Source organism: Lemur catta, chromosome 20 (assembly GCF_020740605.2).
Source record: "Lemur catta isolate mLemCat1 chromosome 20, mLemCat1.pri, whole genome shotgun sequence".
Lineage (NCBI taxonomy): Eukaryota > Metazoa > Chordata > Mammalia > Primates > Lemuridae > Lemur > Lemur catta.
This window is the reverse complement of record NC_059147.1, coordinates 2,650,663-2,666,252: the sequence shown is the minus strand read 5'-3', so window position 1 is coordinate 2,666,252 and position 15,590 is coordinate 2,650,663. Positions and strand designations below refer to the sequence as shown.

The window sequence follows — 15,590 nt, the reverse complement described above, 5'->3', positions numbered from 1 at the left end:
GCTGCCACGAGAGACGGTGCGGAGCGTGAGAGTCTATCCCCGGCTCTCCCTCGACTCTCCGTGTCCACCGGAACGTGGCCCGACTGCAGTGACACCAGCTATGTTAAGTCGGTCTCTGGGTAGGGAAAGAACGTCACCGGATAGGCCCCATCGATCGCTTATCTGTTCTGATAGTTTTGTGGCAGCCGTTTCTTGCCCCTTTCTTTTCTTTTTCTGTCTCTCGCCCTCGCCCCCGCCCCCGCCCCCACCCCCAAATTCTTTCTAAGAAGACATTTAGGATGTCAGATTCTGGCCACGTGCCCCCCTGGGCACAGGGGGCCAGCAGAGACAAAGGTCTTTGGTACCAAGTGTTCATTCCACAGTGACAGATATTGCCACGCTTGTACTGACCGGGCCTTGAGATCGTGAGTGGGTCAACTCTGAAACTCCCTGTACTCTACTTCTCTCTCGGGTAGGTCCCTGTCCCAACCCTCCGGCTTCTAGCACACACCCAGTGTCACTCTCTCCTCTCGGGATAAAGTTCCAAGTTCCAGATGATCCGATCCGCTCCAAGGAGGAAGGGGAGCTGGCCGGGCCGCCCACTGTGCGCCCCACCCCCACCCCTCCCCACCCCCGTCATAGGGTCCCTTCTTTTCAGGCTGACACTGGCACCGGTTGTCGGGTGTCACCTAGCGGCCACTTTGATCAGCCATCGGGATCGGGATCGGGGAAAGTCAGGTGACGTTGGGAGTTTAAGAGCTGACTCCCCGGGCGGGGGTGGGGGTGGGGTGGGGGTTTTGTGTGGTGTGTGTGTGTGTGTGTGTGTGTGTGTGTGTGTGTGTGTGTGTGGTGGGTGGAGGGCGGGGCGTGGTTCGGATCAGCCGCGGGGAGTAGAGCACGGTCCGGTCCCACTCTCTTCTTCCTGGGCCCGCAGCTCTGGGCCCCGCCCGAGGCAGCCCTAGCCTCTGGCGGGTCTCCGCCCACCCGCCCTGTTGTCTGCGGGAGGCGCCCCTCCTCCCGCTCCCTCCCTCCTCCCGGGACCATAGGCCTCTGCCCGTAGTTCTTTTGTTGTTGTTGTTGTTGTTGTTGTTGTTGTTTGCCCTTTTGTTTGTTTCCGTTTTATCTTGTTTTTTAGGCTTACTGAATATCATCTCGGATAAAAATTTAAAGCACAGAATGCCTCATATTATATAACAAGATGTAGCTTTTTATCCTACGCCGAGAGCGATGCATTTTTCTCTTCGGGTCCATTTTCCCGTCCTGGGAGAAATACGAAGTTGCTCGTGATACTTCCCCATCATCTTCCGGTTTCCCCGACTCAGAAACACTGTCAACACGACGTATTCGATGGTATATCTCTGCGTGTGCACGTGGGCGCCCTTACCTATTTCTTTTCGGCATCGGGCTCCTATCTTTTGGTACCTAGGGGGGAAAAAAGAAGAAACCAAAAAAGGACGGAAAGATGTTCTGTCCTTTTACCCTCTCCTCCCCCCCCCCCCACCAACTTTTGGGAACTCGTCGTCTGGCCTACGTCCCCAAGGCAGGTTAAATCTTTTCTTAAAACTCCCAAGTGGTCCCCTGCCCCCCAGGTGGGCGGCCGGCAGAGTTCACAGAGTTCACAGGCTTTGTTTTTGGCAGAGCCTGGACGATTGAAATCATTAACCGCAATCGTTGCTAAAGCTGAGGACCACAGGCTCCCACCCACCCACCCCCCCGCGCGCCCTTTAAAAGCTCTCTATTTCTGCCTAGCCCTATGTTCGGGAAATCTGGGGGCTTGAGATGGGAAGGTCTACCTTATTTCCTCCTTTACCGGCAAAATAGACTCTCTCTTTCCTTCCTCGTCACACGGCTTGTCCTCCTTATTTGGCCTCGTGGGCAAGTGGCCCAGCTTTCGGTAACACCGAGACTTCTAAGCTGTCTTATCGGTCTTGTTTTGTTTTTACTTTCTTTCCTCTTTTCTTTTTTCTTTTTTTTCTTTTCCTTTTTTTTTTTTTTTTTTTGAGACAGGATTCCTTTCACTCTGTCCTCTCCCAGCCAGGCCGCCTTGGCCTGATTGTAGCTCACGGCAAGCTCCAAATCCAGGGCTCAAGTGATCCTCTCTGCCTCGGCCTTCTGAGTAGCTGGGACTCTAGGCAAATGCTGTGCTGCCACACCCGGCATAATTTTTCTTTTTTTATATTTTCTTGGTAGAGACGAGGTCTCATCGTGTTACCCAGGCTGGTCTCCGGCTGCTGGGCTCAAGTCATGCTCCCGTCTCTGCCTCCCAAGTTGCTGGGGTCACAGGCATGAGCCACCGTGGCCAGCCAGGTTATTGAAAGGCGATCACTTTGCTATCCTGATACGAAACCCCAAATGTGCGAGTGTGAGGCACCAGACGGAGGGGAGTCCCCGCACCACATTGTCACGGCCGTTGAGGGTGGCTCACGAAAAAGCTGGGATGGGGGTACACGGTAGTGATCAAGGGGATACATTCTAGTGGGATAGCAGAAATATAGAATGTCCTGAAAAACACCAAGTGTCAGAATGCCACAGCAGTCAACGGCTCACAAACTTCCGTTCCCTTGTGTCATGGTAGGCGGCTTACTTTTCTCCTACTCCCTCGGTATGAGTAAAGCCTGACATGGAAAATGTCTACGTCTCATCCAAATCCGTCAAGACGATGGAAGGGGGAACTGGGAGAGGAACAAAGAGAAAACAAGGAAGAAGCAAAACAAGGGAGAAGGGGGACGAGGAGGAGCAGGAGGAAACTGCCTCCCCTGCCCCCGTGCTACCCAACGATACGTGAAGAATGGCCTCTTCCCTCCTCTCCCACCCTGTAACTATGCCTGGAGGTGTACCCTACGGCTACGGTCCTAAAAGAATGTACGACTACTTATAATAGTGGAAGAAACGCGGTCTGATAGGTTTTTGTGCAGTGGGACACCTACCCGGCCAGGGCACTCGCGGTGAATGGAGCTCGCAGGGCGGGCGGGAGGTCGCTCTGGGTGAGTCTGTGAGTTAGCGGTGAGTGGTGAGTGAATGTGAAGGCCTAGGACGTTACCGTAGCTTTTTATAAACCCCGGACGCTTAGGCCACACACGACATTTACCTTCAGAAATTTCTTTCTTCAGTCATACATTAACCTTAGCTTACTGTAAGTGTTTTCACTTCATAAACTTTCCCACGTTGTTTTTTTTTTTTTTTTCCTTTTCCTTTTCCTTTTCTTTCCTTTCCTTTTTTTTTTTTTTTTTTTTCTTTTTTAACCTTTTGGACTCTTTTGTAACACCACGACTTAAAACACAAACACATTGCACTGTCGTACACAGATGTCTTCTTTCTTTCTTTCTTTTTTTTTTTTTTTGAGACAGAGTCTCACTTTATTGCCCGGGCTAGAGTGAGTGCCGTGGCGTCAGCCTAGCTAGCTCACAGCAACCTCACACTCCTGGGCTTAAGCGATCCTACTGCCTCAGCCTCCCGAGTAGCTGGGACTACAGACATGCGCCACCATGCCCGGCTAATTTTTATGTATATATATTTTCAGTTGGCCAGATAATTTCTTTCTATTTTTAGTAGAGACGGGGTCTCGCTCTTGCTCAGGCTGGTCTCGAACTCCTGAGCTCAAACGATCCGCCCGCCTCGGCCTCCCAGAGTGCTAGGATGACAGGCGTGAGCCACCGCGCCCGGCCTGGATGTCTTCTTTCTTTGTGTCCTTATTTATTCTGTAAGGTTTTTCCTACTTTTAAAGCTTTCATCGTTCTATGCACTTTTCAAAACAAACAAACAAACAAACAAACAAACAAACAAACAAATAAATAAATAAATAAATAAATAAATAAATAAAAACTAAAACGGAGGCGGGGGAGGAGGGAGAGGGAGGGAGAGAAATAACACACACATGGATACGTTTCCCAACTCAACCGAGGAAGGGGGCCGAGTCAAGGTTCTCAGGGAGCCACCGGTGACGAAATGGTCAGGCTCAGAATCAGCACGGCAGAGTGGCTGCAGACCCAGGGGGCCTGGACCGGCTACCTGGATGACACTCCGTTTCCGGTAACTCGGGGAGTCATAGATCCCCTTGTGCCTCAGCCTCTTCATCTGCAAATGGGGAAATAATGGTGCCTACCCCACAGGGATATGGTGCAGAGTGAAAAAGCGAATGCAGGCAAAGCACACAGAAGCTCGCGTGGCAAGCGGTAAGCCTGTCATCGTGGTCACAGTCGTTGTTATAGGATCATCTTCCTACGTCCTTGTCTTTTAAAGATTAGTAGAACCTCCCAGAAGATGAGAATAGGCTCCTCCTGAGCAAGTCTCGGCTGTAAAGCCACAGGCATGTTGAGCATGAGGCACAGAAGGCAGAATAAAAACCTGATCCCGGAACATTATGTTCCTGCAGGACATGAAATCATCGAAGGTATGGGAAATCCTACCTTACATCGGTTTTACTGGAACACCTAGGATGGCGGACGCACACGGATGCCCGCGCACGCGCACCCCAAACCTTTTGAGCCTCACAAAACAGTGTAACCCGGGAACACACTATGATGCTCATTAGCGATATATTTGGGCCCCGGTTACTCGTCACTCTGAGCCTGCCTCCTCCTTATCTGTCCAAGGAGAACACTGTTTGTCACAATTATCCTCACCCTACCTAACGCTTCTGGTAAAATTTAAGTGAGAGAACACCCGCTGGACAGAAAAATCTATGTTATCTCCCAATTTTTCTTCCTCCTGATTTCTATCTGAATCTGTGAGCTCGCTTTGGTTCACTTCGGTTTTTCAAGAGGCTCCGGTTACCTTCTCTCCCACCTATATCGGATTGGGTCTGATGGAAGAAAGAAGGAAAAAAAAAAAAAAAAAAAAAAAAAAACATAGTAAAGAAAGCAGAGCAACGTTTGTTTCTGAAGCAACCGATCAAACATTGCTGATGAGCCGGTATTTTCTATTTCAGTAAACCAAGGAGGCCTATTGTCATGAGGCTGTGAGGGGCCCGGGTAAGTTTGGATGATTATCCCTAAAGGAGACAAAGCAGACAGACTAGGGCACGTGTGATTTTAGCAAAGAGAATAAACGGTGACCTCTTTGCCGAGTTGGGCCTTAGCAGACCAAAGGGAAATAAAGGTGTAATAGGACGCTCAATTTTTACTCTGGACACAGATGTCGGGCCCTGAACTGAGAACACTGGGTTTTTTTTACCCTCCTTGATATTCACATAGGCTTAGAGGATGCCGGGGGTGGGGTGGGGGGTGGGGGGGAAGAATACCGAGCCTGTAAGTTATCCCTAAAACTCGGATTTTATGTTCCCTTGCCTTTTCATAACTGAGCGACACACAACATTAAAGAATGGACACAGGCCGGGCGCGTTGCCTCAGGCAGGCCTGTAAACCTAGCACTCTGGGAGGCCGAGGTGGGAGAATCGCTCAAGGTCAGGAGTTCGAGACCAGCCCGAGCAAGAGTGAGACACCCCCCCCCCCCCATCTCTACTAAAAATATAGGAGGAAATTAGTCAGACAACTAAAAATAGATAGGAAAAAATAGCCGGGCATGGTGGCGCATGCCTGTAGTCCCAGCTCCTCGGGAGGCTGAGGCAGGAGGATCGACTGAGCCCAGGAGTCTGAGGTTGCTGTGAGGTAGGCTGACACCACCACGGCACTCACTGTAGCCCGGGCAACAGAGTGAGACTCTGTCTCGGGGGAAAAAAAAAAAAAAAAAAAAAAAAAAAGAATGGACACAGACTTCCACAGGTTTGTATGTGGCCCCTTTTACTTATTAACGCTACAGGACCTTAATTATTTGTGCTCTGAATCTGATATTCAAATTATCCTTGTGGCCAACCCGTTTGCACAGTAGATGATAGGGAAAGAGATAAGAGTTCACCGCCTGAATAGATGACAAGCAATGGGGAGTACTGGTGAAATTACAAGTGGCCTATGTGTACCCACTGAAAATCCCAATTAGCCCCTACCATGAGTTCAAAGAAGAGATCTAAATTTCTGACCCCGTGACCCTAAAAGATATTTCCTCCCAGGGTGTCACAGAGAAAAATAAAACTCCATCCTAGCACTTTGGGAAGCCTAGGCGAAAGGCTCGCTTGAGGCCAGGAGTCTGAAGTTGCAGTGAGCAACGATGATGCTACTGCACTTTAGTGTGGGAAACAGAGTGAGAGCCTGTCAAAAGAAAAAAAGAAAAAAAAGAAGGAAAAATTGCCGTGAGAGCCCTGGTTATGATACGGCAATAAGCGCTAGCTCTTGGAAGGTGTAAAACAGATTCACGGTGGCTTACGCCAATTTGGGATGTACGAAGACAAGCTTGAGCACCACCGCCAACCAAAATTACCAATGAATACCTGGCTAGCGATCGGGATCAGACATACTATAAAAGAAAAAGCTCCCACGGCTAAAATAATGTGAACACGATGGACTCGTCGATGGAAAAGAACCCCGAATCACTGCACTGCAAAATAATTTAGAGAGTTTTATTCCGAGCCCAACGTCCGTGATCGTGGCCCAGAGAGCTACACCCAAGAAGCCTCGAGCGAGCGGACCCGTGGCGGCGGGGCGGGTTACGGTTTGGCTTCCTACATTTTAGGGAGACAGGAATTACATGTAAAAATCACAAATCGATACACGGAAGGGGTACATCGGTCTGGCCTCCAAAGGCAGGACATCTGGCAGTTGGGGAGGGGGGGGGCGCGGTGTTTACGGGTTTGCAGCTGGGTTTAAAGATTCTTTGATTTGCAATCGATGACATAAATGAACCTCTGCCTAAAGGCTTTGCATCACGTTTTCAGTTAAGACAAGGATGTCTGCTAATCACAGACAAGCCACTGGGACAGTTTACCCCAAACTCAAGTGCTCTGTAGTTCAGTAAACGGTTGGCCTGCTAGATATGCATGCGTTAAGCTTGGTCTTGCCCGGCCTTAGGCCCGTCGGGCATTCAGTATCTCATTGTGACAAAAACTGACTCCATCAGGGAGGGGTGTCTGACCTCCCCTGTCCTTGAGGGCAGCAGCTCAGGTTTAAAGGTTTTTCTAGGGTTCCCTGGGCCAACCACGGGACGGGTCTGACGCAGGCGGTGGCGGGCGGAGGGCGGCTTAAGATTTTATTTTAGTTCATACACTCCAGAAATGGTGTTTCCCTGGGAAAGATACACGAGTTCACGAACAGCTTTCCTTCGGTTGGTCCGGCCCCTCCCTGAGGTCGTCTCCCTGCCCCCACTCCTCCCCTCCCCTGGGGCCGGAGCCCGGGCGGAAAGGCCCAAGAGGAGAGGCGCGTGGGGGAGGTGCCGCTCCCAGAACGAGACTCGTCTCGGCCCCACGTCACCCAGCCACCGCGACCGCTTCGCCCGAGGAGGTGCCCAGCCAGTCGTGCTTCTGCCCCCTCGAGATTGCCTGCGGCCTGGGGGCGGGGAACGAGCTCCCGGCCCAAGAGGAAACCCCCTAGCCCGGCCGGCCGCACAGGTGGCCGTGCCCCCGGCGGGGCCCTTCCGCCGTTTGCCACGCCCCCGCCCCCGCCCCCGCCCCCGCCCCCGCCCCGACTCAACGCGCTGACTGCGCGTGCGCGTGCGCGTGCGCGTTCGCACGTAGCCGCCTCGGACTTCTCGCGGGCGGAACCGCTTTCAGCCGCGACCCCGCCCCGCGAGCTGCCGCTTCCCGGCCTGCCTCGGGGCCGCGGCCCGGCGCACGGGGGAGGGGAGGGAGCGTAGGTCGGTCACTTGGGGGCGGGGTGGGCGCTAAAGAAATCAGTCCCCCTCCGTCTCCTGCGTCAGCCAAAGCCCCGAACCCTTGGAGAACTGCCACCGCCACTACCGTGGGGGGCTGGGTCCTCACTTTGTGTCCTCCTTGTGGCCCAGTCCGAGGGGGCTGGGCTGCCAAGCAGATCCTCTTGGGAAGGAGGCAGGAAGGGCCCAGGTCTGGACCGGGGTGGACTGGACCCCTCCACCCTGGGGTGTGGACTGGCTACCGAAAAGCTCAGCCGCTTGTCCACGAGGCCGAATAACGAGGACAAGCGGTATGAGGAGTAAGGAAAGAGAGAGTCTACTTTGCTGGCAGAGGAGGAAATAAATAGGGTAGAGCTTCTCAGTCTCAAACCCCCAAATTTCCTGAACATAGGCCTAGGCAGAAATACAGAGGTTTTAAAGGAGGGAGGGTTGGTTCTCAGCTTCAGGCAATTACTGCAGTTAACCGTTCTAATCGTCCCGTGGCCCCCCCCCCCCCCCCCCCGTCTCTGCTGAGAAGAAAGCCTGTGGACTCCGTGGGCCGCCCACCCTGGGGGGCCACCTGGAGTTATAACCAAAGAGTTAACGTGCCTCAGGGATGCAGGCCAGGCTGTAAGTTCCCAAAAGCCTGGGGGAAGTTTTAAAAAGACGGAAAAGCTTTCTGCCCTCTTCCCCGCCCCGCCCCCCCCCCCCCACAAGGCCATTTTCTGTGGTGCAGACTCGGCACCCTCCCTCCCTCCCTCCCTCCCGTGCAGGCCTGTTTATCCTCAATCATCTGCGAGTTTCACGAGGAGGAGGAGGAGGAGGAGGAGGAGGAGCAGCTCTCTCGCTCTCCCCACCCTCTTTCTTCCCTTAGGAAATCCTCAGCCCTGTTCCACACACTCAAGGTGGTGGGCCTGCTCCGGCCCCCTCCCCCCCACCCGCCGACGGAGTAGGTGTACAGACAGGAGCACACTTCACGGGGATGAAGGGTTGCGGTGGCCAAATGGGAGATGCGAGGCGGGGGGGGGGGGGGGGAGTGGCTGGCCTTTGGCAAAGAGTGACTCGGAGTAGCCATCCAGGCTTGTCTGAAAAGTGGGACTGCGAGCCTGAGCGCGCCGACGAAGTCGATGGACACGGTCACTGCTGTGAGATGTCTCTTTTACCACGATGTAACACCAAAGCAAAGCCCTGTCCCGCTGGGTCGGAGAAGGCCTTGTGGGCAATTTAGAAAAGCCATGGCGTGGCCGTTCGGAATACTTCCTGCCTCTCCGGGAATCAAAAATTAGAAAGGACCGTGGGTTCTGTATCAACGTACCAAAGGCAGGGAGAATTTTAGCCTTTTAAAGCCTGCCCCGGCCCTATCTCAGCAGGGCAGTGGCACCCCAAGTTCCGTGACATTTCTGCACTCGGCGGCGTCTGACTTCTTCAGCCATCTGATGGGATGCCCCTGCCAGGTGGCCACTCACTCGCCCCTTCAGTTCAACCCTTGTACCAGGAAGTTTTGCCTTCTTCCTAACCACTGTGGGGGGACTGGGGGGTGACGTGTGTGTGTGTGTGGAGGGGGGGGAAACGGGGCAGACCCACAGGTGCAGCTTCTTGGTCATAATGGGCCCACGGCAGCGTGGGATTCCCCCCGGAAGGGAGGCAGGGTGGCACTACAGCACCGAAACCTGACGCGGGTGGCCACGCGGATGGGGGGGGCGCCCGTTAGACGGGTGGCCGAGGCCAGGATGGCTCGGCCTCAGATGCAGCCACCGAGAGCCACCTGGGTCCCGGAGGGTCAGCCCGAGAAGCCCCGCAGCAAGAGGTCCCTCCGGCAGAGCAGACACTGAGTCTGTAAGTCAAGACAGCTGGGAGGCCTGGGAGTCAGAGGCCCTGGATCTCAGGTCCCGGGGTGGGGGCGGGGAGCAGTGCCGGGAGAGAGAGCCCGGGCTCCAGAGGCCGTGATGGGGCCCGGTGGGGCGGGCCGAGGAGGCCGAGGCCGGGTGTGGTATGGTCCGGGATGAGGGGGTTGGGGTGGCGGGCAGGGGGAAAGACCCCTTCACTCAGACGTGCCCTCAGAGGAAGGCAGAGGTGCGTTCTGCCTTCCTCCAGCTAGTGGAACGCTCGGCATTTCTTTCCTTCAGAGCTGGGTTGAACCGATAGGGCGTCTGTTATGGTACGGAGTGCGAGACAGGACCACCTAGAGACCGAATTGAGCCAAGTCATGAGTCTTTATTAGCTGACCGGCGACCACCCCCCTGCCCTGTTAGGGTGCGGGTACAGAGAATGGCCCTGAGCCGAAAAAAACCAGGAAGGTTTCATACTATCCTAAGCTACAGCTACGTGACTTTAGGCTACGTGCCTTTAGGCACGGCGGCGGTTGAAACAACATTATACCACCTACTCCACAGCTGTGGGGTCTGGGACCAGCCTCGGGCCCCGTTTCGGTGACAGTCTTTAAGTGAGCAGGTTTACAGAAACAGATAGCACCAATTAAGGAACGTTCTTTCAGGCGTTAAGCAAGCACAACGGGCAGCTGGAAAGTTTAAACACTTAGTTACAAGTTAGTTGCTTTGTTTTTATCTCTGCAAGGTACATATTTCCAGTTACAGACACAGGTCAAGCGGACGTCGGTCACCTAGCGAGCGAGCGTAAGTTTTCAAGTGGGCCTTTACAGCGTCCAGACGGGCCACAGTCCAGTTATTGTGCATTCTTTTTGACCACTTGGAAAGCTACTAGCACTGTCCGGGCCTCACTCACGCGGACTACAGAGTTATGACCCGGTGTGTGTGTGTGTGTGTGTGTGTGTGTGTGTGTGTGTGTGTGTGTGTGTGTGTGTGTGTGGTGCGTGTGTGTGTGTGTGTGTGTGTGTGTGTGTGTTTAGCTGTCCGTATAATTTTTTTTCTCTTTTTAGTAGAGACGGGAGTCTCGCTCTTGCTCAGGCTGGTCGCGAACTCCTGAGCTCAAACGATCCGCCCGCCTCGGCCTCCCAGAGTGCTAGGATTACAGGCGTGAGCCAGCGTGCCCGGCCGAGTCTTTCCTTCCTTCCTTCCTTCCTTCCTTCCTTCCATTTCTTTCCATTTTTCTTTCCTTTCTTCCTTGCTCCTGTTATCCTGTCTTTCTGTCTCTCTTTTTTCCATCTTTCTTCCCCCTTTCTGCTTTCCTACCTTCCTTCTTTCTCATTCTCTCCTTTCTCTCTCCTTCCTTCTTTCTGTCTTTCCGTTCTTCCTTCCTTCTTTCTCTCTGTGTCTTTCTCTGCTTTCTCTCTCTCTCTCTCTCTCTCTCTCTCTCTCCTTCCTTCTCTCTATCTTTTTCTCTTTCCCTCTTTCCGTATTCTTGTTTCTTTTTCTCTTTTAATTTCCTTTCTTTTTCTCTTCTTTTCTTTCTTTCCCTCTTTCTTTCTCCTTCCTTCCTTCCGTCCTCTCGTTCTCTTTCTTTCTGCCTGTCTTTTCTTTCCTTATTTCTTCTTTCCTTCTGTCTTTCTGTGTTTCCTATCGCCTTCCCTTCCTTCCTTTTCCTTTTCCTTTCTCCCCCCGCTTCCTGTCTTTTCTTATTCACTGTTTTCTTCTTTCTGACTTTCTCTCTCCGTTTCTCTGTCTCTTCTCTCTCTCTTCTTTTCCTTTCTCTCTTTCCCTCTTTCTGGGTCTGCCTGTCTGTCTCTCGGCTATGTCGTGGTCTGTGCAGAGACGGGTTTGGTGGACGATTTCGGTGGTCGGGTCGACCCATCCTTTCTTTGATCCCAGTGCTAGCCACGCTGGGGCCTGCCTAGCTTCCCCGATCAGGCGAGATCGGGCGCGTTCAGGGTGGTGTGGCCCTAGACTGACCCGTCCTCTGTCGATGGCTTCCGTGGGGAGTAGGGGGGACTGTGTTTGATGCCCTCGGGGGACCTTCTGGACTCTGAAATGATGGGCTCCGGAGGGTTGCCCCGTGATTTGCAGCAGACCTCTGGTGGCTGGCGCCGGTTGTGGTCGGGCTCCACCTGGCGGCCGCTTTTCTAGAAGGCTCTTGTCCTCTGAATCTTCGGTGCGGCAGGCAAAGCAGGGGACAGTCCCCGCTGTGACGGAGGCTGGGTTCCGGGAAGCAAGCAGCCTTCTCAGGGCCATCTGGCTCGTGCCGGGACGCCGGCTGGGACGTCTGTGAGGCGAAGCTTGGGCCCGCAGGGCTGTCGTAGGAGGACGTTGTCGCCGCGCTTCCGGGCTCAGCCGGCCAGGCGGCTGGCGGGGCTGGCGGGGCTGGCGGGGCTGCCCGGGCGGGTCGACCAGCACGCTGTGGCCGCTCTGGCAAGACCCTCCCCGCCCCGCGGGGACAGGAAGGAGACGGCGCACGTGGACGGGAGAGGAGGGTGTCCGGCGAACGGCCGCCGTCCCGTGCATGCCTGTCCCTCTCCCTCTCCCACGGCCTCGCCTTTCCTGCCGCTTTTCCCTGGGTCCCGCTCAAGAGGCAGGGACAGCCCTGTGAGTGGCACGGGTGGCTGGGTCCCTCGCGGGATCCCAGTCGTCCGTGGCTTCTTCCGAGTCCTACTCTGGGGGCACGGACCGGGCCCTGGGCGGCGCGGGTGGCCGGCGAGGGCGACCCCTGTCGGGCCGCAGCGGTCCCGTCCCGATGTTTTCTCCTCCATGAGTCCCCCCTGTGCTGGGGCCGGGGACCGGGGACCGGGCCCCGCCCGGGTGGCGCGGGTGGCCGGCGAGGGCGACCCCTGTCGGGCCGCGGCGGTCCCGTCCCGATGTTCTCTCCTCCACGAGTCCCCGTGCGGGGGCCGGGGTGGCGCGCGTGCCCGGCGAGGGCCTCCCCGACCCTCTACGCCACGGGGGGGGGGGGGGGGGGGAGTGGTCCGCGGGTCCTGGGGGTCGACCAGATGTCCCTGAGTGCCCCTCGTCTGCTGGCCCTGGGCACCTGCTGGGGACAGGTGGCCGTGTCGAGTGTCGTAGGGGCAGGCGTGGTCAAGTGGCTCGGTCCCCGCCACCCTGCACCGTGTTTTTGATCACCTCATATCGTCATCTTCCGCCGCCAGGTTAGTGCTGACACGCTGTCCTCCGGTGACTGTCGCCGGAGGGGTTGGGCCTCCGCACGGCGACAGGGTTCCGGGTTCCTGGTGACCCGGCGCCCTGCCGTGTTCCCTTTGAGCTCGACCGCCTGGGCCCGCGCGCCGGCTCTTAGGGCGTCGGAGTGTCCCGGCGGGGCTGCTCGCCCTCTTGGGTTGGTCTCTGGCCCCTCGAGGGACGGCGCCCCGGGGGGCGTTTGCGGCAATCCTCCCCCTTACCCAGCTGGCTTCTGTGCCGTTGCGTGTCAGGCGGTCTTCGTGTCTGGGTTGTCTGCCGTCCTCCTCCGGAGACGGGGGCCGGCGAGGCTGAAGCGGGCTCCTCTGATCGCTGTCCTCGCTGGCCTGACTGGCCTCCCCGACCCTTCCCCCGTCCTACGGGGCCTGATCGATGTGGTGACGTCGCGCTCTCCCGGGCCTTAAGCCGCGTGCCAGGCGAGGGACGGGCCCATTCGTGGTGAATGGGGGCCGCTCTTCTCGTTCTGCCCGCGGGCACCTAGCCTCTCCACCGCCCGCCTGTGGGCGGTGGGTGGGAGGCGCCGGGTGCGAGACTATCCGGCCCGCCCTCGCTCGCCCCGCCCTCGGCCTCCTGGCGTTGGGCGGGGGGGGTCGTGGGTCCTGTTGTTGACGCAGCGGGCAGCCCTCGCTCGCCCTTTGTGGGCCGTTGCCTGGCCGGGGTCACCCCTCCCCGCGACGGATGGGGAGGGGCGTCCCGCCCGCCCGGTCGCGCGCGCCCCGTTTGGCGCGCGGCTGCTGGGTCTTGCGTGGCCCTTTTGCGGTGCCCCTGGAGCGCACCGGGCCGTTCCCCAAGGTGCCCGAAAACCGAGTGGTGGTTGTCGTCCTCGTTCCCGGCGTCCCCCTCTGGTGGCCGCTGCAGCGTCCGCCGCGTTGGGTACGCTCCTCCCGAGCAGTTTGCTTGGGCTGATGAAGGGGGGGTCGAGGCGGGTAAGCTGAAGAGGCATCCCCCCCTGCGCCGCGTGGGCGGGCGGGGGGGGTGTTTGTCTCGGCGTCCCCACGATGTGTGCGTGGCGGACTGCCGGAGGCGTGCGCGTGGCTCGTGCCCTTCCCTCCCTGCGCGCGAGCGGTGTTGCCGCAGGGTCGCGCGGGCGATCGTGGTGGGGGGCCTCTACCCCGGGCCTGGTCTGCCTCGGTGACCCCTCTCCCGTACCGACGGGAGAGTGTTCCTCTCGAAGCCGAGGTGGTTTCTGGACGAGAGGGGCCCCCGACCGTGAACGCTCGGGAGTTGCCAACCGTGCGTTTTTGTTTTACCCTGTACCGCAGACCCCCCCACCCCCCCCCCACCGGGGGGCGTGCCCGAGCGCCTCCGCCCCGGGGCCCTGACGGGGGCGACCGGGTGTCGGGGGCGAGATCCACCTTCGGCGAGAAAGCGTCTTCTCTAGCGATCTGCGGAGGCGTGTCCTCTTCTGGGGTTTGTCGGATTCCGCTCCAGCCCCGCCGCCTCTCTGAGCGTCGTCAGCCGCCGCCCCTGCGGCTGCCAGTTGTGCGTGGGCAGAGTTCCCTCCTCCCCCGCCGTGGGGGTGGAGCGGTCCGCCGGCCCCCGCGGTGGGGGCCGAGTGCCACTCTTCGCCTAACGTGGTCCGCGCCTCCCCCCCTCTGAACTCCGGGGGAGGGTCACGCCGGGCCGGGCCGGCGTTCCAGCCGTGAAGGGCGCCCGCGTGTGTGCGCTGCGTGCCGCGGCCGCGGGTCGCCCCGGTGTGCGCTGGGGGATGGGGGCGGTAGAGCCCGTCTCACGCCCCCCCTCCCCTGTGAGCGTGCGGTCCTCCACCTGGTCCCGTGCCAGGCCGCGGATGGATGGGTGCTCCCGTGCTGGCGCCTGTGGACCGCGCCTTGGGGGGGACCGCCCGGCCAACGTGTGGGGGTCGTTCCACGGGGGCGCGGTGCTCCCCGGAGCGAGACCGGATTGGGAACGGACGAGAATGGGATCAGGCGCGGCGGCGTTGGGGGCCGAGGGCCGAAGGGCCGAGGTCGCTCTTGGGACGGCCCCGGTGGTGAGGCCGTGGCCCCGTGGGAGGGTCGAGGGGTTGCCGGAGGCTTTTGGGCCGGCCGGCGCCACGGGCGCGTTGCGGGACCGCTCTCGAGTTTGGGGCGGTGGGATCCCGTGGCGTTGTTTCCCCAGTGGCCCGGTCGCGGCGGAGGTCTCGCCTCCCTCGGGTCCTCGTGCCTCACCCTCGCGGGGCGTCTCATCCTGTACCGAGGGTGCTCCTCCCTCTCTTCCTCTCACCGCTGCCGACCGCCCCCCGACGAGCGGTCGCCCGACTGCGCTGCCCGGACCTGACCTCGCCGCGAGGGGGGGATGTCGCCCTGGCCGCCAAGGCCGTGGACGGCGTTCCCCCGGCGCCGTGCCCCCCGTTTGAACGGTCGGCGGGCCTCCGCGTGGCGGGCCGTACGGCGTTGGGGGGCGGACGGTCGCGCGTGTGCGCGGGAAGAAGAGCGTTTGGCCGGAGCTGACCGCGACCGCGATGGCGGGGCCGGGCTCTGGGGCCTGTGAGGTGCGTGCGTGCGTGTTTGGGGGCTCGACGAAGGCGCGGCCGGTCGTTCCAGGTGCCCGCGGGACCGCCCTTGTGCGCGGAGGCCACTGGCGGTGAGATCCCGTGCGTGCCCTGGCCCCGGTGGGTCTGTCGTCTGAGGCTTGTCCCCCCCCCCACTCGGGCCTCCTGGCGCCCGGCGGCCCCTTCCCCCGTCGTCGCCTTATGCCGTGCCCGACGGCTCCCTCCCGCTCGCCCACGCCCTGAGCCATGTCGTCCGCTCCCGTCTGGCTTTCGTATCCCGGGGGTTGTCCGTGCCCCGGTGTTGCATCGCTCCCCCACGATTGTCCGTAGCGGCCCCTCCCGTGGGTGGTCCGCCGCCGCCCGCCCGCTCGCCCGCGGTGGCGTTGTGTGTCGAAGGCGTGTGGGGC

The 15,590-nt window shown here is 58.5% G+C and overlaps 1 long non-coding RNA gene across 1 annotated transcript; it reads left to right on the top strand.

The window, feature by feature from the left end:
- Positions 1 to 2,244: 2,244 nt before the first annotated feature.
- Positions 2,245 to 2,609, top strand: LOC123625130. The gene is made up of 2 exons (XR_006730406.1): positions 2,245 to 2,286; positions 2,555 to 2,609. It is a non-coding gene; the product is annotated as an uncharacterized LOC123625130 (long non-coding RNA).
- Positions 2,610 to 15,590: the final 12,981 nt, after the last annotated feature.